General features: G+C 42.9%; 1 non-coding gene across 1 annotated transcript; it reads right to left on the bottom strand.

Annotated features, from left to right (window-relative positions):
* Positions 1-7,661: 7,661 nt before the first annotated feature.
* LOC130512079 (small nucleolar RNA R71) lies at positions 7,662-7,768 on the bottom strand. Its single transcript, XR_008945640.1, has one exon. It is a non-coding gene; the product is annotated as a small nucleolar RNA R71 (small nucleolar RNA).
* Positions 7,769-15,733: the final 7,965 nt, after the last annotated feature.

Genomic DNA, 15,733 nt, shown 5'->3' with positions numbered 1-15,733 from the left:
CCCGTTTTACTGAAGAGTGGTCAGTTTGCTTCGCGAGAGAAAACTGCCGAGAAGAGAATTGTATGTCGATCGATGCAGCACACTGCATGTCGATCGATTTAGCACACTGCATGTCGATCGACAGGGACATCAGAATATGGGCTGAGTATATTTAATGACCGACTGAAGCCCATGAGTCACCACAAAGTTACCAAAATACCTCTGACGACCAGAAACCCTATTTATGTTATTTTTAAGCCATTGTTGACGGCTACGCTTTAGACACTCTTTACGCTTTCATTGTTTCTCTTAGGAGAGAAGGGAAGAACTCCTTGAGAGTCCTCCTGGAACTTTTTTGGTTTTGGTTTATTTATCTATTGCATTTTCATCTATTCATTTATGATTTCTGTGACAAACTTCATGTCTGAATAGATCCACCTGTTAGATCTATGGTTCATATAGGTTTGTGGGATTAGCCCCAAACTATACTTGCTAAGTTGTGATATTCATCAAATGGATTGAACTTTATGCTTGTTCTAGAGTAGCTAACTAGGGCATAGATCACTAGGATCTTTGATATCTTGAATTATCTGTTTGAACTAGTATCTCCTTGGAGAAGAGCTAACCCCCCTCCTTGAGATCTAGTGTTCATTATCGGCTCGCGCCTAGGCATATCTAGAAGCCGTCGATCGATATCCCGACAGGTGAATCGATCGCAGAGCGAAAGGTGTGTCGATCGATATCTCTAAAGGATATTGATCGACTCTTTTTTTGTGTCAACATACGACAGTTGAGGCCAGAGATCTAGATTATTTAACCAGTGAGAGATCACTGATTGTTAAGTGGCTGAGTTCTATAATATCATGTAAACAACTTGTTAGGTATTTGTAGACATTATAATCTCTAATACGTGAATAGAAGCCCTAGATCTAGCTACCATCCTTCCATCAAACAACTTGTTTCCAAGCTGAACAATTATATTGTTCATCTTGTTTACTATTTTATTTCATTTACTGTTTTACCATATTTATTTACTGCTTTATAAATTATTAGCCTAGCTTAATCTCATAACTATTAGATCTAGTGTGTGCCTTAGCTCCTTGTGGATTCGATCCCTAAGTACTATAACTTGATCTCTTTTGATGAGAGTAATTCACTCCTTAGGGTAATTTGAGTGGTATCAAATTTAGCGCCGTTGCCGAGGAGCTTCGATCGCCATTAGATCTTGTTTAGTTAGATTTTTTTTTAGGTTTTATAATTGTTCAAAAATCTCATAAATTTTTTTTCTTCTATTTCAGGTACATACCAGGAGCAACAATGAAGAGAAGATTTTTAGGGTTTTCAAACAAGTCTGCTGGTTTATGCACGATCCGTAAGTCTACGAGGGTAGTAACGATACACCCTCCAAGCAGCATCGATCGACAGCATACAACACAAATCGTTCGACACCCAACACACAGCGGTAGTCGATAGAGCCAACCAACCGTCAAATGACACTGTTCATCCGAATACTGTTCAACCGGCTACTATTCACCGGAGTACTGTTCACGCGGGTATTGTTCATCCGAGTACTATTCATCGGAGTATTGTTCACGCATATACTGTTCATCCCGGTACTATTCATCGGAGTACTGTTCACGCAGGTACTATTCACACGGGTACTGTTCATCCGAATACTGTTCATCGAGGTACTGTTCATCCCGCATCGATTGATACTATTCATCCGACGTCGATCAACACTGTTCATCCCGTGTCGATCGACACTGTTCATCGCGGTCCTATTTATGAAAACACTATTCATCCGAACATTGTTCATCCCATATCGATCGATACTGTTCATCCGAAATCGATCGACACTGTTCATCCCGTCGACCGATACTGTTTATTGCCACGCTGTTCATCGCGGTACTGTTCATCAAAATACTGTTCATCGCGGTACTGTTCACCGGGATACTGTTCATCCGGATACTGTTCATCCGGACACTGTTCATCCGACGCCAAAAAAATATGTTCATCAAAGGTCGACCAACACCACTTGCGGGGAGACACATGAGGCGAAAGCGCTCATACTTAAGATCGATAAGAGAGGTATCTGGCGAGACGAAGAAGGTCGTCCTTGCAATACCAGAGGACAATTGATTAATGCAGATGGTGATGTCATCCCTGATGTGATTGATGTTGCTGAGACAAACGACTTTACTTTGACAAGCCAATGTTATGATTTGGGAAGCGAGGACCCTTTCAAAGGTCTTCCTATTGAAAATCCCAAAGATCTTATCAAGACACTCGAGGGGTTAGCCTCATCAGCCCTCTCATCAGCAAACGAGCAGAATGAGGTACATGTAGATCACATTATCTGCAAGATTTTCCCATATTTTTTATCTGGAGATGCTTTTAGCTGGTTCAGTAAGTTGCAGCCAAGATCTTTAACTTGTTGGGAAGACATCAAAACCACCTTCCTAGGTAAATTTTTCAGTGAAGCTGTAGCAATTCGAAGTAAAATGTTTGATTACATGATGGACAAGATGAGTGCAGATCGTGAAAAAGGAATAATAAATAGTATCAGCCATATTGTTGATTATGTCTACAGCGAGCAGAATGAAGATTTTGAAACCCAACAACTCATGTCAAGCAGCCGAATGTTCAGGTTCAACATGCTTATGAGGATACACAAAGGGACAAACTGAATAGAGGACAGCTGGTCAACAATTATACAGTAGAGGGTGATGAACAACATGAATCTGGAGAGCTGAGCAGAGTAGAAGAAGCCGATATTTGTAACACAAGCTCAGCATCGATCGACTCCGCGACCTCGACATCGATCGACAATATCACTTCAGCATCAATCGATACCAGCATCTCAACATCGATCGACAAAGACGTTTGTCACAGATCGACACCACCCGAAATCCCTGAAAGATCGAGTTGTCCTCAGGACATTACAGACTCGACACTGGAGTACACTGATGTATCAAGCTGTTATCCTGACCCAGATGTAGAAAAAGAGATCACCATGGAAGATTTCTTGGAACTAGAAGAATTCTTGGAGTTAGAGGATGGAGAACAACTTGGAGACTTGGACTCGAGTGTAGAAGTCACTATGGAAGAATTCATAGAGCTGGAGGAATGGCTTGAGTCAGAACAGAAACTTGATGACGAGCAGAACACTATGAGAAAAGATTTGGAGACTTCGTCAAAGGCTAGAATCGATCGATACCAACCTGATGAGATCGATCAACATCCACCATTCATCATCGATCGACACCCACCCGAGTGCATCGATCGACACACATGGTTGGACGAGCTACCAGGATACACAGTTGAGTCGGAACCGATTGAAGTGAGAATGCACAAGTCTGAGACCTCATACCTTGATGTCCCTGAATATCTAAGACCCATATGCGTAGAAGAATCTGTTGGGATTTGCAAAAGAGTGAAGAGGATACATGACCCTGTGAAGATTGTGGTTCCCTGTACCGTGTTTGAAGCTGAATCTCCTATACCACCAGATAGAGGTATGCATCTAGATTCCTACAATGGAGTATTTAAGGATCATCAGCATGTAGTAGCTTCTCAGAGAGAGATGAGGTGTAGAACTGAAGTCGACAAAGGCCTCAGAGAAGAAGCCTCGATCGACACTGTTCAGAAAACATCGATCGATAATATCACTCCACCATCGATCGACAACTACCGGATACCACCGATTGACATCATCAATCTGTTATTGATCGACACTACCACGGGTTCATCGATCGATACCAGACGCGAATCAGAACAGAATGAGTATGAAGTGTGTGGAAATATTTTTGATGGAGATACCACCACGCGTTTAGACAAGTCTGGGGCAAAGATGATGATGAATTGGAGGAAGAGGAAAAGAACCAAAAGGGATTCCCAGTTATCATTGATTCCTCACTTCTCCGATGATGTCAGGAAATTTGGAGTGAGACTACACAAGTTTGTGGGAAAGAAGAGGAAAAATTGGAAGAAGCGGAAACGAACCAAGGGAGGTTCTCAGTTACCATTGACTCCTTACTTTTCAGATTGTGTTAGGACATCCAGAGTGCGCAGCAGAAGCTTCTCACAGCCGTTTGCAAAGCTTCGAGCACCCCTTATTGCTGGGATGATAGACGAAGGAGAAAAGTCTATGGAGGAGGCTTTCACACAAGAATGATAAAGCCTCAAAGATTGGACATTGAGATTTGTTTTGGAGCATATTCTCATTCTCATCCGGACCAAATCAGATCTCCAAAAGTCAAGCTAATGACTGAAAATAAGCGCTGAGTGGGGGGCAACCCACTGTTAGGTTTGTTTTAAATTTGGATTTATTTTCATATACTAACAATTTTTGTTTCTAATTATCGCATGTTATTCAAAAAAAAAAATGAACAGTACGCCCAACACTGTAGCAACAGTGCCGAGTGACACTATAGCGAGGACATCGATCAATACTGTAGCAAGAAAATCGATTGACACTGTAGCAAAGTCACTGTAGCATTGTTACTGTAGCAGAGTCACTGTTCATCCGAAATAAAAAAAAAAAATATTCGTTTTATATTTTTTTGTTACTCACTTTTAATGTTTTATTTTAGTGTTTTATCTATGTTAGGTTACATGAGAAGATTCATGGAAAAAGCATTGATATACCAATATCGACCGATGACTGCGCAGCATTTGTCGACAGAGCATCACTAGCATCGATCGATCGCCACTTAATTGTGTTGATCAAAAGAGCATCAAGAGTATCGATCGCCACTTAACTATGTTGGTCAATATTCACATCAAAGTCAGATATACTAATTTTCCTTGTTAATTATTGTCCTTATGATTTATTCTTCCACCAATCTTAGACTGTATACCACTGGTAACAGTGTTGTTTAAGTCTAGGGGAGGTCGTACTAATATTATAATTTAGATTAGCTATTTAGAATAGGGACCCAAGTAAACGATTGCCATAATATCGACCGACGAGAAGAAGTCGATATCAATCGCCATAACCAAATCTGCCACGACCGATGACAACACGTTTACATCGATCAACATCTATTCCGGTCAGGTATTTCGTTCTAACTTGTTAAATTGAGTACTTACGGTTTATTTCTCACCAATCTCCGACTTGATAACACCATTATAGTGTTATTTAAGTCTGGGGGAGGTTCTACTGATATTGTGTTTTAGTTAGTAAAAAAAAAAAGATCCAGGTAAACGATTGCTCAGCACATCGCCTAATGTGACCAGCTCGATATCGATCGCCAGCACTTCATATCACACGATCGATTGTCACTTCATTGTGTCGATCGTCACCGACATTAGCAAGCTGGTATATCGTTCTTACTTGTTAATTTTGTGCCATTGCTTTATTATTTTCACTTTACCACCGACTGTGTTACACTGGGGACAGTGTAATTTAAGTTTGGGGGGGATTACTAATATCTATCTACTTGATGAATCTTATTTAAAACGTTTTCAAAAAAGTTTTTATTGAGTCAAGAAGGGGATATAATCTTAATCGATTTACTACTTGTCATTGATATCTTGTGCATTTGCATGTTTTTAGCTTTGATATCTTGCACATTTTGATCATTTAGAATAGGATTTAGGCTTCTTTAGCTTGCATTTTGCATGCATAAGTCCTTATCAGGTGTTGGAGCATGCTAGGTGTTCGAGATGGGTTATGGATCAAAAGAGGTGAAAGATGGGGATTGTGCAAGTTAGCGTCTGGAGCGGGGTGCTTGGAGCGGGTTCGCAGGTCCGCTGTGATCCAGAGCGAGGTCGGAACGAGTACATGGAGCGGCGTAAGTAACACCGCTCGGGTTTACGACGAGAAACGGTGTGAAGTGGCTGGAGCGGGGTCTTGGAGCGGAGTCACGACACCGGTGTGAGGTCCGGAGCGGGGTTGAGCAGCCATACGGAGCGGAGTCACCAAGGCCGCTCGGGTTTACCACAGGAGACGAAGCAAAATGGCCGGAGCGGGGTTAGCCAGCGGGGTTGCGACTCCGCTGCGTGTCTTTACTTATGCGATTTGTAATGCTTTTAAGGGCTTTTTAGACCTTTTATTATCAACCATTAGGGTTTGGAAGGATCATATAAATACTTTTTAGACCCAAATGATGGATTTATCTTATTATCTCTTGAGAAAACACAAACCTTTTGGGGGATAAAGTTCTTTCCTTTGAATCAAACCATCATTTTGTTCTTGTGTTCTTGAGTTATTTTAAGTTCTTATTTTCTTTCTTTTCATGATTAAGCTTGAATCTCTTATGGGTTTGAGAAGAATCATGGTGATTAGTGAGTAGTCCTCTTAGGATTCATGGGTTAGGGAGATCAAGGGTGATTAAGCTAGATCTAAAGGGTTTTATGTTCTATCTTTCTATTTCCTTGCTATTAGAGTAGTCTTATTGCTTCTTTTGAGTTGGCCTCTCAAAGGTTGATCTCTAGACATTTCACACCCGGAAGGTGTTTGATGAAATGTCTGAGTCAACTCTTCTAAGCTCTTAACACACTTTGCCAAAGGAATTTGTTGTTAAAGGTGTTAAGATGGCTAGTAGGCTTGTTTTTAATGATTGCTTTAGCAATATTCAACCAAAGGAATTTGATGCTTGAGTTGCTTTAGCAAATGAACATTCATCTAGGGATAGAGCTTGTTTAGCATTGTGTCTAGGCCTAAGATTGCTAGATTGATTGAAAGTCATCCCCTTTAGTTCAAAACTTGATCACCCAAGATCTAATCCCTATTCCCATGAGTTCTCCCATCTCATAATCAAAGAAAGTTTACAGTTTTACTGCATTTTAGTATTACTCTAGTTTAAAACTCATCTCACTTTTGGTTGCACTTAGATTAAGCATGGATTTGTATTCTCAGTGCATTGAAATCACCTAGGATTGGTTCGACAATCTTTTATACTACTGCATTTGATAGGGACCCGAAAAGTCTTGTTATCAAATTGGCGCCGTTGCCAAGTTCTATTGTGATTTTGACATTGGGATTTAGTCATTTGCTTGAGACTAAGTTATTTTTCTTATTATTGTGATATTGGCTCTGCTTTTTCCTTTTTCTTTTTCATTTCAGGTGTATGAACTTGAGAAGTAGAAGGACTACAAACCTCACTCCTCTAGTACCAGACATCCGGGCTTTGGAAAGAGAGAATACAAGAAGAAGGAGAGAAGAGGAGCAACAGGCTCATTTCAACAGATTGGGTTTTGATATGGCTCACCATCAGAACCAGAATCGAGATGGAGAGATCCCTTTGGGAGCTGCCCAAGAGGGAAATGGTCAAGGAGCTGCCAACCTTCGACCACAACACCCACAGCGCCAAGCTCGCGCCATTGGAACCTATGATCGCCCTCACATTCATGGTCATAGGTTGGGAATCAGAGCACCACCGGTGGAGAACAACAACTTCGAGATCAAGTCAGGGCTACTCAACACAATTGAGCACAACAAGTTTCATGGCCTGGCAGCTGAAGATCCTATTGATCATTTGTACAAGTTTGATCAGTATTGTAGTTTGTCCAAGACAAATGGTGTCTCTGAAGATGCATTCAAGCTGAAGCTGTTTCCCTTCTCTTTGGGAGACAAGGCACATCAGTGGGAGAGGTCTGTCCCAAGTGACACTATCACCACTTGGGAGGGATGTAAGGAAGCCTTCTTGGAGAAATTCTTCTCTACCTCAAGGACAGCTAAGATAAGGAATGAGATTTCTGGTTTCCAGCAGAAGAATCTAGAGAGCTTCAATGAGGCATGGGAGAGATTCAAGGACTACCAAGCTCAGTGTCCTCATCATGGTTTCAGCAAGGAGAGCTTGCTTAGCACTTTCTACAGAGGAGTTCTCCCATCTTGCAGAAACAGACTTGACACTGCTAGTAATGGTTTCTTCTTGGGCAGAACTGAACAGGATGCAGAGGAGCTGGTGGAGAACATGGCAAAAAGTGATTCAGTCTACAATGAGGAGTATGATAGAGCCAACAGAGGGGATGACCAGCAGACAAGGAAAGATATCAAGTCTTTGCAAGACAAGTTGGACTTGGTTCTTTCCAACCAATCCAAGAAGGAGCAGGTTAGCTTTGTTGGTGATCCTAGTCAAGAGGTTCCTCCTAAGGTGAATGAAGTTGATGGTTTGGAAGGGCAAGAGGAGTTATGCTTCATCAACAACAATGGTACTTGGTACAGGAAGGAGCCCAACTTTCAGTACAACAACTACCAGCAAAGACCCTATTCCAACAACCAACAAGGTGGGTACCAGCCTAGGAACAACCAACAAGGAAGCCATCAACCTCAGCAAAACCCTCCTCCTGGTTTCTCCAACAAAGGAAACCAGTCTACTCAAGCCCAAGGAAGTTCTTCTCAACCTAAGGCTCCAGACACAAGTGTGGAATCAATGTTCAAGCAACTACTTGAAGCTCAATCAAGAAATGAAAAGCAAATTGGTTATGAGTTGAAGAACATCCACTCAAAGATTGATGGGAGCTACAATGAGCTCAACAACAAGTTCAGAGCTTTGGAGAATCAGTTTGCCTCTATGAGTTCTAACTCCAATCGCCAACAAGGAACTCTTCCCGGAAAGCCTGAGCAAAACCCAAAGGAGACAATGAAAGCAATCACTCTAAGGAGTGGCAAAGAGTTGCCTTCAAGAGTTCTCACCAAGGATGATGAGAAACAAGGTGGAGAGGTGGCCATCAACATAGATGATGATGTGGTGATTGTAGATGAGAAGACCAATGATGAGATCTTGGAGAAGATAGTAGAAGCTAAGGGTAAAGGGAAGATTGGAGAAGAGAAGAAAACAGTGAAACACGGTGAAGTTGCTACTCCATCAAAAGAATCTTCTTTTATCCCTCCCCCTTATGAACCCAAGCTCCCATTTCCTGGGAGATTCAAGAGGCAACTGTTGGAGAAGTACAAGGCACTCTTTGAGAAGCAAATGAGTGAGGTTCAGGTCACAATGCCTATCATTGATGCTTTCATGCTGGTTCCTCAATACAGCAAGTTCCTGAAAGATGCTGTCGCTGCAAAGAAGAAAGAAATGGAAGGCATGATGATACTTACTCATGAGTGTAGTGCAATCATCCAGAGATTGAACATTCCTAAAAAGCTAGAAGATCCAGGATGCTTCACACTCCCTTGTGCCATTGGTCCTATAGAGTTTGAGAAGTGTCTTTGCGATCTTGGGGCTAGTGTCAGTCTCATGCCTTTGTCAGTTGCGAAAAGACTTGGATTCACTCAGTACAAGAAGTGCAGGCTTTCATTGGTATTGGCTGATCGATCAGTGAAGTTTCCAGTTGGTATCTTAGAAGATCTCCCAGTGATGGTTGGAAATTGTGAGATTCCTACAGACTTTGTGGTGCTTGAGATGGATGAGGAGGCTAGAGACCCTTTGATCCTTGGTAGACCATTCTTAGCTACAGCAGGAGCTATAGTGAATGTGAAAGAAGGAAAGATAGATCTCCATCTGGGTAAAGGGCATGTTCTCCACTTTGACATCAAGGAGATGATGAAGAAGCCAACCGTGCAAAACCAAGCCTTCTACATAGAGGAAATGGAAGCTCTAGCTGATGAGCTGCTTGAGGAGTTGGGACTAGAAGATTCTCTACAGCATGCTTTGACTATAGACAAAGAGGTTCAAGTAGTAGAGAACAAGGAGAGTGCAGCCTATGGGAGAATGTTGGATTCGCGCAAGGGGTTTGTGGATAAGGAGCAGTATGAGAAGCTACCACAAGCATCTTTAGCTTCTCAACAAGAGGACAGTCATCAAGATGACTGGAGTGAGCTCAAAGCCCCTAAGGTGGAGCTTAAACCCCTTCCCCATGGTGTAAGGTACGCTTTTCTTGGCCCTAATGAAACTTATCCTGTCATTGTGAGTAGTGAACTTACTGAACTTGAGCTATCTGAACTTTTAAATGCACTTAAAAGATTTAGAAAAGCAATAGGGTATTCTCTTGATGACATCAAAGGGATATCACCTACTTTGTGCATGCATAGGATACATCTTGAGGATGAATCTATGACTTCTATAGAACATCAAAGAAGGTTGAATCCCAACTTGAAAGATGTTGTAAAGAAAGAGATTCTTAAACTCTTAGATGCTGGTGTGATCTACCCTATCTCAGATAGTAAGTGGGTATCTCCTGTGCATGTAGTCCCAAAGAAAGGTGGTATCACTGTGGTCAAGAATGAGAAGGATGAATTGATACCAACTAGGACCATAACAGGTCATAGGATGTGTATTGATTACCGAAAACTTAATTCAGCCTCTAGAAAAGATCATTTTCCATTGCCATTCATTGATCAAATGCTTGAGAGGCTTGCAAATCATCCTTTTTATTGCTTTCTTGATGGGTATTCAGGGTTCTTCCAAATCCCCATACATCCCAATGATCAAGAGAAGACAACATTCACATGCCCCTATGGCACCTTCGCTTATCGAAGGATGCCATTTGGGTTATGTAATGCTCCAGCTACCTTTCAAAGGTGCATGATCTATCTTTTCTGACCTCATTGAGGATGTTGTGGAGGTGTTTATGGACGACTTCTCTGTCTACGGATCCTCGTTTTCTGCTTGTTTGTCAAATTTGTGCAGGGTCCTACAGAGATGTGAAGACACCAACCTTGTGCTGAACTGGGAGAAGTGCCACTTCATGGTTACGGAAGGGATTGTGCTTGGGCACAAGATTTCAGAAAGGGGCATTGAGGTAGACAAAGCCAAGATTGAAGTGATGGTGAGGCTGCCTCCACCAAAGACAGTGAAAGACATTAGAAGCTTTCTTGGTCATGCCGGGTTCTACAGAAGATTCATCAAAGACTTCTCCATGATTGCAAGGCCATTGACCAAGCTGTTGTGCAAGGAAGCCACCTTTAGTTTTGAGGTTGAGTGTCTTGAAGCCTTTAAGAAGCTGAAGAATGAGCTTGTTAGTGCACCTATTGTCCAGCCACCAGATTGGAATCTCCCCTTTGAGATCATGTGTGATGCTAGTGACTATGCCGTTGGAGCAGTTTTGGGGCAGAAGAAGGACAAGAAGACACATGTGATCTACTATGCTAGCAGAACTCTTGATGATGCCCAAGTGAAGTACTCTACAACAGAGAAGGAGTTGTTAGCCATTGTCTTTGCCTTTGAAAAGTTCAGGAGCTACCTTGTGGGGTCTAAAGTGATTGTCTACACAGATCATGCAGCTTTGAGGCACCTCCTAGCCAAGAAAGATGCCAAGCCAAGACTGTTGAGGTGGATTCTACTGCTTCAAGAGTTTGATCTTGAGATTAAAGACAGGCCTGGAGTTGAGAATGGTGTGGCTGATCACTTGTCTAGAATGAGAGTAGAGTGTGGTATCCCTATTGATGAAGGACTTCCAGAAGAACAGCTTATGGCTATTAGAGCAGTGGTTGCAGTTTGCGAGACTGGTAAGATGATTGAAGAAGTCAAGGCAACAAATGAGAAAGAACCTTGGTATGCTGATTTTGCAAACTACCTTGTTACTGGGAAAGAGCCACTGAATCTTGAAGGCTATGCCAAGAAGAAGTTTTACAAGGAGTTGAAGAGGTATTATTGGGATGAGCCCTTTCTCTACATGCTTTGCAAGGATCAGCTCTATAGAAGGGCAGTGGCTGAAGAAGAAATAGATGGGATCCTCACACACTGTCATGGATCATCATATGGAGGCCACTTTGCTACATTCAAGACAGTTGCTAAGGTGTTACAAGCTGGATTTTGGTGGCCACACATGTTCAAGGACACTCAAGACTTTGTTTCCAAGTGTGATTCTTGCCAAAGGAGAGGAAACATCTCTAGGAGAAGTGAAATGCCTCAGAACCCAATACTTGAGGTGGAAGTGTTTGATGTATGGGGAATAGACTTCATGGGCCCTTTCCCTTCCTCTTATGGCAACAAATACATCCTTGTAGCTGTTGACTATGTCTCTAAATGGGTTGAAGCAGTGGCAAGCCCTACAAATGATTCAAGAGTAGTAGTCAAGATGTTCAAAAGCATAATCTTCCCAAGGTTTGGAGTCCCTAGAGTGGTTATAAGTGATGGGGGATCACATTTCATCAACAAGTTATTTGAAGGCCTCCTAAGGAAGAAGGGTGTTAAGCACAAGGTAGCCACACCATATCATCCTCAGACTAGTGGGCAAGTGGAGCTTTCCAACAGGGAAATCAAGAGCATACTGGAGAAGATTGTGGGTACTAAGAGGAAAGACTGGTCAGACAAGCTTGATGATGCACTTTGGGCTTATAGGACAGCATACAAGACTCCCTTAGGCACCACACCTTTCAACCTTGTCTATGGAAAAGCTTGCCATCTACCAGTTGAGCTTGAGTATAAGGCAATGTGGGCTGTGAAACTGTTGAACTTTGACATCAAGAGTGCCAAGGAGAAGAGAATGTTTCAGCTACATGAGCTTGATGAGATAAGAATGGATGCTTTTGGGAGCTCAAGGATCTACAAAGAAAAGACCAAAGCTTTTCATGACAAGGGCATTTTGAAGAGAGAGTTCAAGGTTGGAGATCAGGTTCTCCTCTACAACTCTAGGATGAAATTATTTCCCGGGAAGCTCAAGTCGGTCCGGACCTTTCAAAATCAAGGAAGTGAGACCATATGGGGCAATTGTGCTATAGAATAAGAATGGAGGAGAGTTCACAGTCAATGGACAAAGAGTCAAGTTATACATGGCTACTACACGAGAGGAAGATGGGATTTCGGTTCCACTTTCTGATCCCACCCCAACCTAGTCTTAAAGGAAGGAAAGCCAAGCTAGAGACTTGAAACAAGCTCACTTGGGAGGAAGTCCCATGTCTATCCTTGTACATATTCCTTTAGGATTTTCTTTTTTTTTTTAGCCCTTTTGATGAGTGGAGTCAGTGTGATTTGCTGAGCACATTCCGAGTGTTAAAAAAAAAAAAAAAAAAAAAAAAAGAGAAGGCGAGATTGGGGCCGCACAGCGGGGTCGACACAGCGGGGTCGAGGGGTCGCGGTCGAAAGGGAGCGGGGTTGAGCAAGTGAATAGAGCGGGGTATCAGAGGTCGCTCGGCTTTACGACGATTCGGGACCAAAAACGACGCAGCGGGGTTTCACCGCGGGGTCGCGACACCGCTCCACGCCCAGGTAAGTTTTCTCTCACCCTTTAACCGGATTAAACCGGTTCGAATCTACTTAAATCGAACCGACCCGACCCAGCTCGCCTAAACCCTACCTCTCTCCCTCGCGACTCCCCCTCTCTTTTCACCTCTCCTCTCTCACAACTCTTGCACTCTCTACAACTCTTCCTCACCCAAAATCTCTCAACTCACTCAAATCCCCACCAAATCTCTCCATTCTTCTTTCTAAATCCGAGCTTTAGCCCCTGTAGTCTATTTTTAAGATTCATTTCGCCATTTCCTTTCGCCTAGAGCAAGGTATTTGATTTAAAATTTGATTTTCGTGGGTTCATGAACCCTAATTTTTCAAAGTTCAATTTTGATTAATTTCTTGCTTGATTAGGCTTAAATAGATTTGGTAAAGCTTATATATGTGTGTGGGTTGTTGATTTCGTGGTGGAATTGAGTTGGATTTGAGTTTGAGAAATTAGGGTTCTTGAGAATTGGGGATATTCGAAATTGTGTATAATTGAGTCATGTTGGAGTTTGTTTAAGCTTAGTTTAAATGTTCTAAAGCTTGTGTGAGCTCTTTTGTTCAATAGATTGCTAAGTTGATAAGCTTGCTCTCATTTCTTCAAGCTTTTATCTTTTTGACTCTTGCCAATACTAAAGTTTTCTTCAAGGTTTAATTTTGAAGGTACAATGGTGAGGATAACCCAGGCCCAGAGAAAAGAAAAAGAGCAAGCAGCTGCAGAACAAGAGACTGCCTTGAGAGGAAAAGCTCTAACTTCCATGCCTACTGGAGGATCCTCTCGACAGCAAGCTTTGGCAGCTAAGAAAGCAAGCGACCTAGAGAAGAAAAAGGGGAAGATGCCAGCATCCTCTACCAGAGACGAAAGCGATGATGACAGTGAGGACGAGCCAGCTCCACCCAAGAAAGCTAAGAAGTCTACTGACCACGGGAAGATGCCATATGCCGACAGAGATAGAGAAAAGAAGCCAACCCCTGCAGTGTTTCTAGACTTCTTGAAGAGAGGTGTGACATGGTCTCCTACACGGTTTGGTGACACTGAGCTGATGGAGGAGATTGGTATCGATGATGACATCAAGGCCATGCTAGGCAACATGCACATGTCAGACTTCTACTCCTTGGCCTATCCCACCTACAAAGATCTGGCTAGTGAGTTCTTGGCTTCATTGAGGGTGACTTACCATCAATCTGTGCATGTGAGGCAAGGATGGGGAAAGATTACATTCACAGTCGAAGGCAAGACCTACAACATAACCTTCAAGAACATTGGGAACGCTCTTGGTCTCAAGGATGCAGGAAACTTTCGTCTCCCCAAGCTCAGAGGACTCGCAAAGGAGGACAACATCCCGGCAAAGGTGTGGAACTTAATTACTGGTACACGCCACAGCTCTGGTGGAGACAAGAGCTCAGCCATTAGGAACCCAGCTATTCGCTACCTTCATAGGATGCTGGTACATGCTTTCTTCCCAAGAAAAGAGCCCGGCAATGTGAATGAAGAGGACTTGAAACTCCTTTGCCTGGCTCTGAAGCGTTTTGCGCCAAAAGACATCCCCTTTGATGTTGATGAGCTCTACAAAGACTTTGGAATGGTAGGGTTCTTCATGACGCGCCTTGAGTATTATAGGGATTGGGCTTGGTCTTCTTCTGATTCAGAGCTTACGATTGGAATTGGTGGCATGATTACACCATTGCTTCAGTTGGCGTATATAGACTTGAAGCGTGATGCAGCAGGACCTACTTTTCTTGATGCCACTCATATGAAGGTTGCTCAATACTTCAGTGGGAGATACTTTGGTTCATGTGTCTACTTGTACAAGAATCAAGGCAATCCTGTTGAGTTAATCCTCCCCAACAAGAGTATCACCTGTCTAGAAATTCCAGGAGCTGTCAGCTTTGCTATTGGAGAAGAGCATTTCCTTGGACCTCATGGAAAGTTAGGCCCCATGGCTTTAAGCAAGAGGAAGCAGAGTATGTCAGCAGCTCAATATGCACGCTTGCACAAAGATGAGATTGCTGAGGACACCACTGAAGTAGTCTATGGTCCTCGTCGATACCACTTTCAGCCGTATGATGGAGCCTTAGCCCCCGGTCCCCTCCGTGACGCTCACGAGCACATTGGAAAGCTTGAGCGATGGAACAAGCATCAGGATAGAACAATCTTCAAGCTCAAGACCAAATGCAAGGAGCTCAGCAAAGCCATGAAGAGGCAAGCACAAGCTTCTGCTAGGTTCATGAAGAAAGTGACTGAAGTCCTAACTAGAGGAGCAATAGCTGGCTGCAGTGCAGCAGACTTCGACCTTGGAGACACTTCAGCTCCTCAGCCTCATCCTGGTCCCCTAGCCCTCAGCCTCCCTTTCACAGCCAGACAGATCAGGAGACGGAACAGGAACCCAGACATCATCCCCTCTAGTTCAGGAAACAAATCTCCATCTCTAAACTCTACTGACGGTGGAGAAGACTCCGAGGAAGAGGCCACAGCCTCTACTCACACTCCATAGAGGTACTCCTACACTCTTTCTTTGTATATATCAGTTTTTCTTTGCATTTAGCTTTGTCTTTCGGTATCTCCTTCAGCTTAATAACACAGAGACTGTGTGATTTAAGTTTGGGGGAGGTACCAAACATTTGATCATGTTTGCTTTGTTGTCATTGCA

The sequence above is a fragment of the Raphanus sativus genome, chromosome 4 (genome assembly GCF_000801105.2).
Source record: "Raphanus sativus cultivar WK10039 chromosome 4, ASM80110v3, whole genome shotgun sequence".
NCBI lineage: Eukaryota > Viridiplantae > Streptophyta > Magnoliopsida > Brassicales > Brassicaceae > Raphanus > Raphanus sativus.
This window is presented reverse-complemented; position numbering and strand designations above follow the sequence as displayed.